Source organism: Schistocerca serialis, chromosome 12 (assembly GCF_023864345.2).
Source record: "Schistocerca serialis cubense isolate TAMUIC-IGC-003099 chromosome 12, iqSchSeri2.2, whole genome shotgun sequence".
NCBI classification, from domain to species: Eukaryota; Metazoa; Arthropoda; class Insecta; order Orthoptera; family Acrididae; genus Schistocerca; species Schistocerca serialis.
In genome coordinates, this window is record NC_064649.1 from 3,425,805 (window position 1) to 3,437,862 (window position 12,058).

Genomic DNA, 12,058 nt, shown 5'->3' on the forward strand with positions numbered 1-12,058 from the left:
ATCTTAATTTTTCAAGGAACTGCTCGACAGAATAGGAGTGACCCATGAGTAAACTCTTCAGTTTGGATTTTAAAGTGCGTGGTTTACTGCTATGAGTTTTAAATTCTTGTGGTAGTTTACTGAAAATGGATGGAGCACTATGCTGCACACGTTTTTGCACAAGTCAAGGAAGTGCGACCGAAATGAAGTCACAAATATCCTTTGAGAATGGGAAGAGTTACCCCAAAACGTGATACTGTACGTCATAAACGAATGAAAATAAGCAAAATAAACTACTTACTTCAGATACTGTTAGAATTGTAAAAATGTCAGCATTAAACCTTTGAACAAAATCTTGAATGTGGCCTTTCCATGACAGTTTACTATATATCTGAACACCTGGAAATTCGAACAGTTCCACTAATCATAGAACCATTATGTGAAATTAAAACGTCAGGTTTTTTTTAATTGTGTGTTAGAAACTGTAAAAACTTGGTCTTACTGGGATTTAGCGTTTGTTTATTTTCTACAAAGCATGAACTTATGTCATGTACTGCGCTATTTGAAACAGAGCCAGTGTTGCACGCAACATCCTTTACTGCCAAACTAGTGTCATCAGCAAACAGAAACATTTCAGAATTACCCGTAATACTACAAGACGTATCATTTATATAAATAAAGAATACGAGTGGCCCCATCACTGATCCCTGGGGCACCCCCCACTTAATCCTGCCCCGCTCACACACCACATCATAGTCATTCTTAACACTGTGAAAAATGACCTTCTGCTGAAGCAATTGTGAGCTACTCGCCGTCTTGTATAATGCTCCAACTTATGGAGCAATATTTAGTGATCTACACACTCAAACGACTTCCTTAAATCAAAAAAGATACCTAGCGTTAGAAACTTTTGTTTAATCCATGCAGTACCTCATAGGGAAAAGAGAATATAGCATTTTCAGTTGTTGGTCGGTTGAATGGATGGATTAAAAGACTAACTACGAGGTCATCAGTCCCTTGTTCCGAATAAAACAATGCCGCAAGTGTGAGAATAAAACAAACGAGACTGACAACTCAAAACGGAATGAAAGGAAAAAATCACAAGAACAATGAAGGGCAACAAACTTGTAAATGGACAGAAGGGAACAAGAAAACCACAAAAAAACAAGAAACGGGATGAAGAGATTAAAACAACAAAGCAGATTACCATGGCTGGCTGACCACGATGATAAAAAAGAAGCAGCCCCACTCTGGGCCGGCCGGGTTGCCCGAGCGGTTCTAGGCGCTACAGTCTGGAGCCGCGCGATCGCAACGGTCACAGGTTCGAATCCTGCCTCGGGCATGGATGTGTGTGATGTCCTTAGGTTAGTTAGGTTTAAGTAGTTCTAAGTTCTAGGGGACTGATGACCTCAGAAGTTCCATAGTGCTCAGAGTCATTTGAACCATTTTTGAGCCACACTCTGCAACACATTAAAACCTGCACCCTAGAAGCAATAAGGTGGAGGACACAGAAGGACAAAGGACATGCGCTACAACTTAGATCAAATGATAAAACTCACCCTCACGAATAAAACGTGAAACTAAATAAGCCGATGAGGCTTTGTCAGAAAAAAAATCAGCGGTATAGATTTCGGTAACCCAATATTTCGTCAGAGGGCAGTCAGAGTGGGACAGTGTATCAGAATATGGGCCACTGTCAACTGGGTGCCACATCGACACTCAGGTTGTACGTCAAGGCGCAGGGCATAGCCGTAGGTCGCCAAACCGTGGCCAGTGTGGAGCCAGCAGCGGACAGCTGGTTCCCTGCGCCGAGAGGCTCACATGGAAGATTTCCACACATTCGTAGCCCCCTTAATGACACACAGTTTGTTGTGTGTATTGTTATGCCATTATGTCTCCCAAAGCCGGAAAACCCTAAGGCGTAAGTGAGAACGCAGGTCAGTTTTGGAGATGCCCATCTCCAGAAGCGTTTCTGCGTACCTGTTTGGCCAGCCTGTCGGTAAGTTCGTTGCCTGGGATGCTGACGTTTCCTGGGGTCCACTCAAACACCACTGAAAGACAGGACCGCTCCAGCGCATAGATGGACTCCTGCATGGACGCTACCAAAGGATGGCGAGGGTAACACTGGTCGATAGCTTGTAAGATGCTCAAGGAGTCAGTGTACAGGAGAAGGGCATGAACAGATATACTGAAGCGCAAGAGACATGGCCACCAGCTCGGCAGTGAGTACACTGCAGCCATCGGGCGAGGAATGCTGTTCAAAATGGCCTCTGTGGAAGTAGGCGAAGCCGACATGACCATCAGCCAGCGAGTCATAGGTGGAAACCACTACAGAGGCCCGGAACACGTCAAGAATCGAGAGGAAGTGACAGCAGAGAGCGACAGTAGCTGAGTCCTTAGGGTCATGCGGAAGTTCCAGACGAATCTGCGGCCTAGGTGTACACCATAAAGGTGTATGCGGACGGACCTGGATGGGAGGTGGTACAGGGAAGGAATCCAGTTCAGTCAGAAGGGATCACACGCGAACCGCAATCGTTAGCCCTGACTGGGCCGCCAATGTGGGAGATGGACTCCCAAGGGCGGAGAAAGGTAATTCGGATGCTCAGAAGAACTACGAATGTGTGCAACGTAACTGGCGAGCAGTTGTGCATGTCGGATCTGCAATGGAGGGACTCCAGCCTCCAGACTCGTTCTAAAAGCTCCCGTCGCTAGGGAAACGCCACAGTGGTGCACTGGGTCGAGTACACGCAAACGCTGAGGGCGCCGCCGAACCATAAACCACACTCCCATAGTCAAGGCCAGATTGAACAAGGGCTCTGCAGAGCTGCAGCAGCGTAGAGCGATCTACACCCCAGTTGGTGTTGCTCAGGCAGCGGAGGGCATTGAGGTGCTGCCGGCGCTTCCGCTTAAGCTGACGAAGGTGAGGCAGCCAAGTCAATCGAGCGTCGAACACCAGTAGTAAGAATCGATTTGTCTCCACTACAGTGAGTGGATAGTCATGAAGGTAAAGTTCTGGATGAACGGTACGACGCCGACAGAAGTGCATGATACACGAATTAGCGGACGAAAACTGGAAGCCATAGGCGAGAGCCCATGGCTGCGCCTTAGGGATGGCTCCCTGTAGGCGGCGCTCTGCAACACCAGTACTGGTGGAGCAGTACGAAATGCAGAAGCCGTCCGCATACACAGAGGGTGAGACAGACGGCCTTTCAGCTACTGCTACACCGTTAATGGCCACTCAATACAGAGCCCTGCAAGACCCCATTCTCCTGGATATGGGGGAACTGTGACAGGCACCAACTCGGACACGGAAAATACAGAGCGATAGGAAATTTTGGATAAAAATCGGGAGGGCCTCGCAGACATTCCCCCCCCCCCCTCCCCCGTATAATGTGGCAAGGAAATGATGTCGCCAGGTGGTGTCATATGCTTTGCGTGTATCAAAAAGACGGAAAGACGACAACGAAGTGTTGGCGTCTGGAAAAGGCTGTTCAGATGGCAGACTCAAGGGGCACCAGATTATCAGTGGTAGAGTGACCCTGGCAGAAGCCACCCTGACATGGAGCCAGTAGGCCACGTGACTCCAGGACCCAACACAATCACCATCACACCATACATTCCACCAGCTTACGAACAACGTTGGTGAGGCTGATGGGACGATAGCTATCCACAGCAGACGGGTTTCTGCCGGGCTATCAGATGGCTTAAAGGCTATCTGATGCTCTAGGGAAGTGTGTCGCTTATGTCACTGTAGAGCTCGCTGACGCTCTCTAATTGTCTCAGCAACTTCCGGCGACCGCCAAGGGACTGTCTTTCGCCAGGGGCACTCTAAAAGGAGAGGGATCGCGTTTTCTGCCGCAGAAATGGTTGTGGTAGTCACCTGCTCAACCATCACATCGGTGTTACCATGTGGGGCAGAGTCAACGGTGGCATCAAAGGTGAAAGTTTCCCAGTCCGCCTTGTTTAAAGCCCTTATGGGGCAGGCCGCCTTGAGCCTTACTTTGCGGAAGATGGGGAAGTGGTCACTTCCACAAAGGTCGTCATGTGGTCTCCAGTAGATAGATGGGAAAAGTCCTGAGCTGCAAATTGATAAATCAATGGCCGAGTATCTACCTCGAGCCACAGTGAAATGTGTGGTGGCCCCAGCATTTAAGAGGCACATGTAGAACTGAGGCAGTAAAGTTTCGACGTATTTGCCTCGGCTAGTAAGCACGATGTCACCACACAAGGAGTTATGGGCGTTAAAATCTCCCAAAAGTAGGAAAGGTTTAGGGAGTCGATAAATCAGCGCAGCTAATACATTCAGGGGTACTGCACCATCTGGAGGAAGATATACATTTGAGACAGGTATTTCCTGTGTCGTCCGTGTTCTGACAGTCACAGCTTCAAGAGGGGTTTGAAGGGGCACAGTTTCACTAAGGACATAAACGAAAATTCCACCTGACACTCGATTATAGTCGCTATGATTCCTGTAATATTCCTTATAGCCACAGAGGGCAGGGGGCTGCATTGTCAGGAAGCCGGTTTCCTGGAGGGCAATGCAGAAAGCAAATGTAAAGCTTAACAGTTGCCTTAGCTCAGCCAGGCGGTGGAAAAAAAAACCGCCGCAATTCCACTTGAGGATGACATCATCGTGAGACTGGAAAGGCATGGAACATTCAGTGAGGCAGTTTACGCCTCAGGGTCACCTGCTTCCACCGACTTTTTGCCTGAGCAGTCTATATCCATTGTGTCTGAGGGTCCAGCGAGATCCAGGCCCCGAACTCTTTTTGGATTTCTCACGCTGTTCCTTGGGTTTCTCTGGTGGGAGGACTTCACTGAATCAGTCTCCAGGACTGAGGATGAGCGTTAAGCCCTACGACCAGCTTCTTTTGGGCTCTTCAGCCTCTGGCGGGTGTCATCTTTCCCATAAGCAGAAACCTGGGAAGGGAGTGACCCAAGGGACCCCTTACTAGCGAGAGGAGCCAAAGGAGCCTTACGCTTCTCTAGCTCAGAAATAGGACTGAAATCCCCAATGGTTGGGGAGGGGGGGGGGAAGGGGTATTGCTCCCAAAGTAGGTGGTGCGGGAGCAACAGGGAAGGAAGTGCCTCCCACCATCAAGAGGGCAGGTGTAGTCTTCTGGTTCTGAGAAGCGACAGGAATTCGAGGAACTGATGGGGCGAAAACCTCGTAGCGGCAGCGTTTGAGGAGGTCATAGCCACAGGATGTAGGTGCTCAAATTTCCTCTTAGCCTCAGTGTAGGTGAGTCGGTCCGGGGTCTTATATTGCATGATTTTCCTCTCTTTCTGTAAAATCCTGCAGTCTGGCGAGCAAGGTGGATGATGCTCTCTGCAGTTGACACAGATGGGAGGCAGGGCGCATGGAGTATTGGGATGCGATGGACGTCCACAATTTGACAGGTGGGGCTGGAAGTATAGCGGGAAGATATATGGCTGAACTTCCAGCACTTAAAGCACCGCATCGGGGGATGGATATAGGGCTTCACGTCACAGTAGTAGACCATCACCTTGACCTTCTCGGGCAATGTATCACCCGCGAAGGCCAAGATGAAGGCACCAATGGCAACCTGGTTATCGCTCGGACCACGAAAGACGCGCCATACGAAATGAATACCTCGCCGCTCTAAATTGGCGCGTAGCTCGTCGTCAGACTGCAAAAGAAGGTCCCTGTGGAACGTAATACCCTGGACCATATTTAAGCTCTTACGAGGGGTGATGGTAACAGAAACATCCCCCATCTTGCCACAAGCGAGTAATGCCTGTGACTGGTCAGAGGATGCTGTTTTTATCAAAACTGACCCAGAGCGCATTTTGGACAAGCCCTCCAACTCCTCACACTTGTCCTTCAAATGCTCAACGTAAAACTGAGGCTTCATATAGACAAAGGAGTCCCCATCAACTCTCGTACATACGAGGTACCGGGGCGAATAAGCTTCACCGCCATTCTTAGCCTAGCGTTCCTCCCATGGTGTGGCCAGGGAGGGGAACGACTTGGGGTCATATTTCTTAGCATTAAAGCTAAACTTTGACCTCTTAGAGACTGCTGGCTGCGGACCACCAGCAAGAGATGATGCACTACGCTTCATGGCGTGTCATCCTCCCTGATGCCACCCACTCCGACCAGGGCCCTCCCCACGGGCGCCACCCAGCCACAGCAAGGGCCACCTGGCAGGATGGCCACTGCCGAGAGTCCCGATGCCCCAGGGAGATGGGCATCTACTCCTTGGCATACGTGGGGAGTTAACGGCGCAGGCATCAGCAGAGCGATCCGTGTGTGGTCAGGGGGCTACAACCAACAGGGCGCATGGCGGCCCCACCACAACGGACTGGCTACCATGCTGGATATGAGGTACAAAGAAGTGCACGGTCGTCGAAGCACAGACAGTGACACTGCACAGTGCATGGTGAAAAACGCACCCAGGAAGGTGTCTTCGCCCAAGAGATGGAGAATGGGCGGGACGACGAGAAAGTGGGATGAAGATCTCAATGCACGACGGACACCATGCACCATGTAAGGCATTCTTCCCCAGTTGGTTCGATATTGGGGAAAATTTTGAAAAATGGAGGTCAAACTCTACAAGGGACCATTAAATAAAGGCCGAAACATGAGATACCCCTTTTAGTCGCCTCTTACGACAGGCAGGAATACCTGGGGCCTATTCTTACCCCCAGACCCGCATGGGTGATTTTCAGTTGTTGAACGACTTCTAAAACCGAACTGTACATTTGATAGCAAATTATGTGAAATAAAATGATCAGTTATCCTTACATACACAGCCTTTTAGGAAACTTTAGCAAATGCCAATGGCATATAAATGGGTCTAAAATTGTCTACACTATCCCTTTTTCCCTTTTTATAAAGCGGCTTTACTACTGAGTACTTTAATCGTTCAGGAATCTGATCATTCCTAAATGAAAAATTACCAATATGGCTAAATAAAGGGCTAACATGTGCAGCACAGTACTTTAATATTGTGCTAGGCACTCCATCATACTCATGAGAGTCCTTGGTCTTCAGTGACTTAATTATTAACTCAATCTCCCCCTTGTCTGTATCACACAGGAGTATTTCAGTCACTCTCGGAAACACATTTTCGAAGAGAGTTATACGATTCCCTGTGGAAACAAAGTTTTTATTTAATTCACCAGCAATGCTCAGGAAATGATTGTCAAATACTGTACGTATATCTGACTTATCAGAAACAGAAATATGTTTCTTTTGATGATAGCAACAAGGTCGATTGCCGAAATATTGTGTCCTTTGCACGGTAGGCTGTTCACCCGAGATTAATTTCATCAGAAAGAGAAATATTTTTATTACGAACTGGCTGTATATCGTGGACCTTGGGCTGCTGACCAGACATTTCCTTGACAACTGACCATATGGTTTTAATTTTATCCTGTGAATTAGCTATTCTATTTGCGTACCACATATTCTTTGCCTTCGTAATAACATTTTAAGCACCTTACAGTACTGTTTGTAATGGGTTACTGCAGCTTGGTTGTGACTACCTCTAACATTTTGATGTAACGCCCTCTTTGTTCTACATGATATTCTTAGCCATTAGTCAGCCGCCCAGGCTGCCTTTTACTGCTAGTACCCTGTTTAGAAGGTTCTAATGGAAAGTAAATTTCAAAGAGCATGAGAAATGTGTTAAAGAAAGGTTTATATTTGTCACTTATGGTATTGGCACTCTTAACATCCTACCATTCTTGTTCCTTAACGAGGTTTAAAAAACTCTATTGCCGTAGTATTAGCTTTTATACGTAATTTGTAACTATATATAACATTTGTTTGAGTACAAACACATTTTAGTGTTAAAATTTGTGGATCGTGGTCTGAAAGGCCATTCACCCTTTTACTAACAATGTCCATCTAGTAATGAAGAATGAATAAAAATATTATATACACCTGTGCTACTGTTTCCCTGAACTCTTGTTGAAAAAGAAAACACGATCTGTATCAGATCATACGAATTCAGGAGATGTTCTAACATCCTTAATATTGAGGACACCACATATAACAGATTTTTGGTACTTCCTATAAAGTGAATCAAGAATCCCCTCTAGCTTGAGCAGAAATGCTTTGAAGTCAGTGGACCTGTAAACAATAACAATCAAAAGTGTAGTTTCACTAAATGTAACTGTCCCTCCAACAGATGCAAATCCCTGTTCATTGCAGTGCTGTGATACGTCTACGGAATCAAATGGAATACTGTTTATTTTACGAACATGGATCGTCCCCCACCATGCAAGGAACTGCTTGAAAAAGAACCATCTAATCTGTATCTTGGTAAATGAAGCCTCTGAATTGTCAAGTTATTTAAGTGGTCCTCTGATACACAACTAATGTCAGAGTCAACATCTATAAGCAGTTCACTAATTTTATCTCTAATGCCTTTTATATTTTGATGAGATACGCTAATTCTTTGGCTACTTTGATACCTGACCTCCTCTGAACGTGACTGCTTTGTTAGAGAGACTTTCTTTAAGGGGGGGGGGGGGAGTAGGACGTCAAATGGGACGACTTGGAGCAGGAGAGACACCACAGGACATTTTAGTTTACACTGTCTATACTTTTAAAAATAAATTCATAAAACTTTGTCAGAATGACCAGAAAGGATTCAGTATTTACACTTATAGTGGTGGAAGTTCAAAAATATAAGAAAATAACTTATTTTTTCACATTTGTATTTCACCTTTTTTCACTTACCATTGGCTGCATTTGTTGCTATAGGTACACTTTTCTTCATAAGTAAGGGAGATTCTTCAATGAATTTTGCACAGCATACAAACCATACTTACAGGTGTATGAAACTCTAGAATTTTTCAGATCTATTAAAAACTGTGGTAAAAATTGAGTTTTTTGTAAACATGAAGTTTAAAATATAACAGCACATTCATTTTTTCATAAATTAAATGATTTCTAGAGTTTCATACACCTGTAAGTATGGTTTGTATGCTGTGCAAAATTCATCGAAGAATCTCTCTTACTTATGAAGAAACGTGTACCTATAGCAACAAACGCAGCCAATAGAAGTGAAAAAATTATGACCTTTCACACATAAAAAAAAATTTGTTATGTTTTTGAACTTCCACTGCTATGATTGTGAAACCTGAATCCTTCCTGGTCATGCTGACAAAGTTTTATGAATTTATTCGCAGAAGTATAGACAGTGGAAATTAAAATGTCCTGTGGTGTCTCTCCTGCTCCAAGACGGCCCGTTTGACGTCCTACCCCCCGTTAAGCAGGGGTACCTACCAGCTGACTTCAATCTAAAAAAGGTGCAGCTCTAACACTACTACAGGAATTTTTCCCACCACCGCCAACTACGCTGTCACCTATAAGTTTTGCCAGCCTCCCCTTGCCATACCTATTGAGGTTCAGGCCATGCCCAGTGAAACCCGATCTACTGACAGACTCAGCTGGCACCCCAGAGATGTGACCCACGTCCTCTGCCATCAGCGCCCTGCCCAGCCCCGTGTTATTCGCAGAAGTATAGACAGTGGAAATTAAAATGTCCTGTGGTGTCTCTCCTGCTCCAAGACGGCCCGTTTGACGTCCTACCCCCCGTTAAGCAGGGGTACCTACCAGCTGACTTCAATCTAAAAAAGGTGCAGCTCTAACACTAACTACTACAGGAATTTTTCCCACCACCGCCAACTACGCTGTCACCTATAAGTTTTGCCAGCCTCCCCTTGCCATACCTATTGAGGTTCAGGCCATGCCCAGTGAAACCCGATCTACTGACAGACTCAGCTGGCACCCCAGAGATGTGACCCACGTCCTCTGCCATCAGCGCCCTGCCCAGCCCCGTGTTAACGCGCTTAACAGCCGATCATGACGCTGTAACAGTTGCACCAAATGCACCTACATCATATTCCCCGTCCCCATCAAGGCTGTTCCCTGCTCCACCCACTACCACCACCTGATCCTCCTCCGTAAAATTCCTACATAGCTCCCCTATGTCACCTGAGCCAACCCTGCATTAGGCTTCACAATGCTGGTGCCCTGGCACTCACTCCCCAACACTTCCTGCAACTGCTGGCCCACACCTCTACTGTGCGAACTACCTAGCAGGGGAACCTTCTTCTTTCTGTTACAGTTTTCAACTGACTTAGGAGCCTTAACTGCTGAGGACTGCTGCATGTTTCCACCACCTGAAGCTACAAAGACTCATGTTCACTCAACTCTGACATTTGGTAAAATCTGTATCTTATACGCAAAGTACAACTGTCTCCTCCTAGATGCCTCCTCAACCTTTCTAGTTCCTCCTTTGCGTCTTGTAACTGCACCTCAAGGGCACAAATCTTATGCTCCTGTTCCTCTGCCAACTTATTTCTGCCATAAATTCTGCATTTCTAGAGGATCTCGCTAGGATTCGCAATGCCTTCCCAAATGCATCCCTCCCCCCCCCCCCCCCCAATGAATGAACAAATCTCTCACCGTAAACCGCTACTGACAAATCTACGACAAAGCCAGCACTTCTCACTCATGGTAAAATGTTAACAGTTACTGAAAAAACTAAACGTCTAAGTGACCCAAGTTCAATTACAACAGCAAAACTATTTAAAGAACTGGCAGTTGTGATCCTGAGTTTCGCTCTATGCTAAGAAAACAACTACTTTTATTGTTGTTGTTGTTGTGGTCTACATCTACATCTACATCTATACTCCGCGAGCCACCTTACGGTGTGTGGCGGTGGGTACTTATTGTACCACTATCTGATCCCCCCTTCCCTGTTCCATTCACGAATTGTGCGTGGAAAGAACGACTGCTTGTAAGTCTCCGTATTTGCTCTAATTTCTCGGATCTTTTCGTTGTGATCATTACGCGAGATATATGTGGGCGGTAGTAATATGTTGCCCATCTCTTCCCGGAATGTGCTCTCTCGTAATTTCGATAATAAACCTCTCCGTATTGCGTAACGCCTTTCTTGAAGTGTCCGCCACTGGAGCTTGTTCAGCATCTCCGTAACGCTCTCGCGCTGACTAAATGTCCCCATGACGAATCGCGCTGCTTTTCGCTGGATCATGTCTATCTCTTCTATTAATCCAACCTGGTAAGGGTCCCATACTGATGAGCAATACTCAAGAATCGGACGAACAAGCGTTTTGTAAGCTACTTCTTTCGTCGATGAGTCACATTTTCTTAGAATTCTTCCTATGAATCTCAACCTGGCGCCTGCTTTTCCCACTATTTGTTTTATGTGATCATTCCACTTCAGATCGCTCCGGATAGTAACTCCTAAGTATTTTACGGTCGTTACCGCTTCCAATGATTTACCACCTATGGCATAATCGTGCTGGAATGGATTTCTGCCCCTATGTATGCGCATTATATTACATTTATCTACGTTTGGGGAAAGCTGCCAGCTGTCGCACCATGCATTAATCCTCTGCAGGTCCTCCTGGAGTACGTACGAGTCTTCTGATGTTGCTACTTTCTTGTAGACAACCGTGTCATCTGCAAATAGCCTCACGGAGCTACCGATGTTGTCAACTAAGTCATTTATGTATATTGTAAACAATAAAGGTCCTATCACGCTTCCCTGCGGTACTCCCGAAATTACCTCTACATCTGCAGATTTTGAACCGTTAAGAATGACATGTTGTGTTCTTTCTTCTAGGAAATCCTGAATCCAATCACAAACCTGGTCCGATATTCCGTAAGCTCGTATTTTTTTCACTAAACGTAAGTGCGGAACCGTATCAAATGCCTTCCTGAAGTCCAGGAATACGGCATCAATCTGCTCGCCAGTGTCTACGGCACTGTGAATTTCTTGGGCAAATAGGGCGAGCTGAGTTTAACATGATCTCTGTTTGCGGAATCCATGTTGGTTATGATGAAGGAGATTTGTATTATCTAAGAACGTCATAATACGAGAACACAAAACATGTTCCATTATTCTACAACAGATTGACGTAAGCGAAATAGGCCTATAATTATTCGCATCTGATTTATGACCCTTCTTGAAAATGGGAACGACCTGCGCTTTCTTCCAGTCGCTAGGTACTTTACGTTCTTCCAGCGATCTACGATAAATTGCTGATAGAAAGGGGGCAAGTTCTTTAGCAT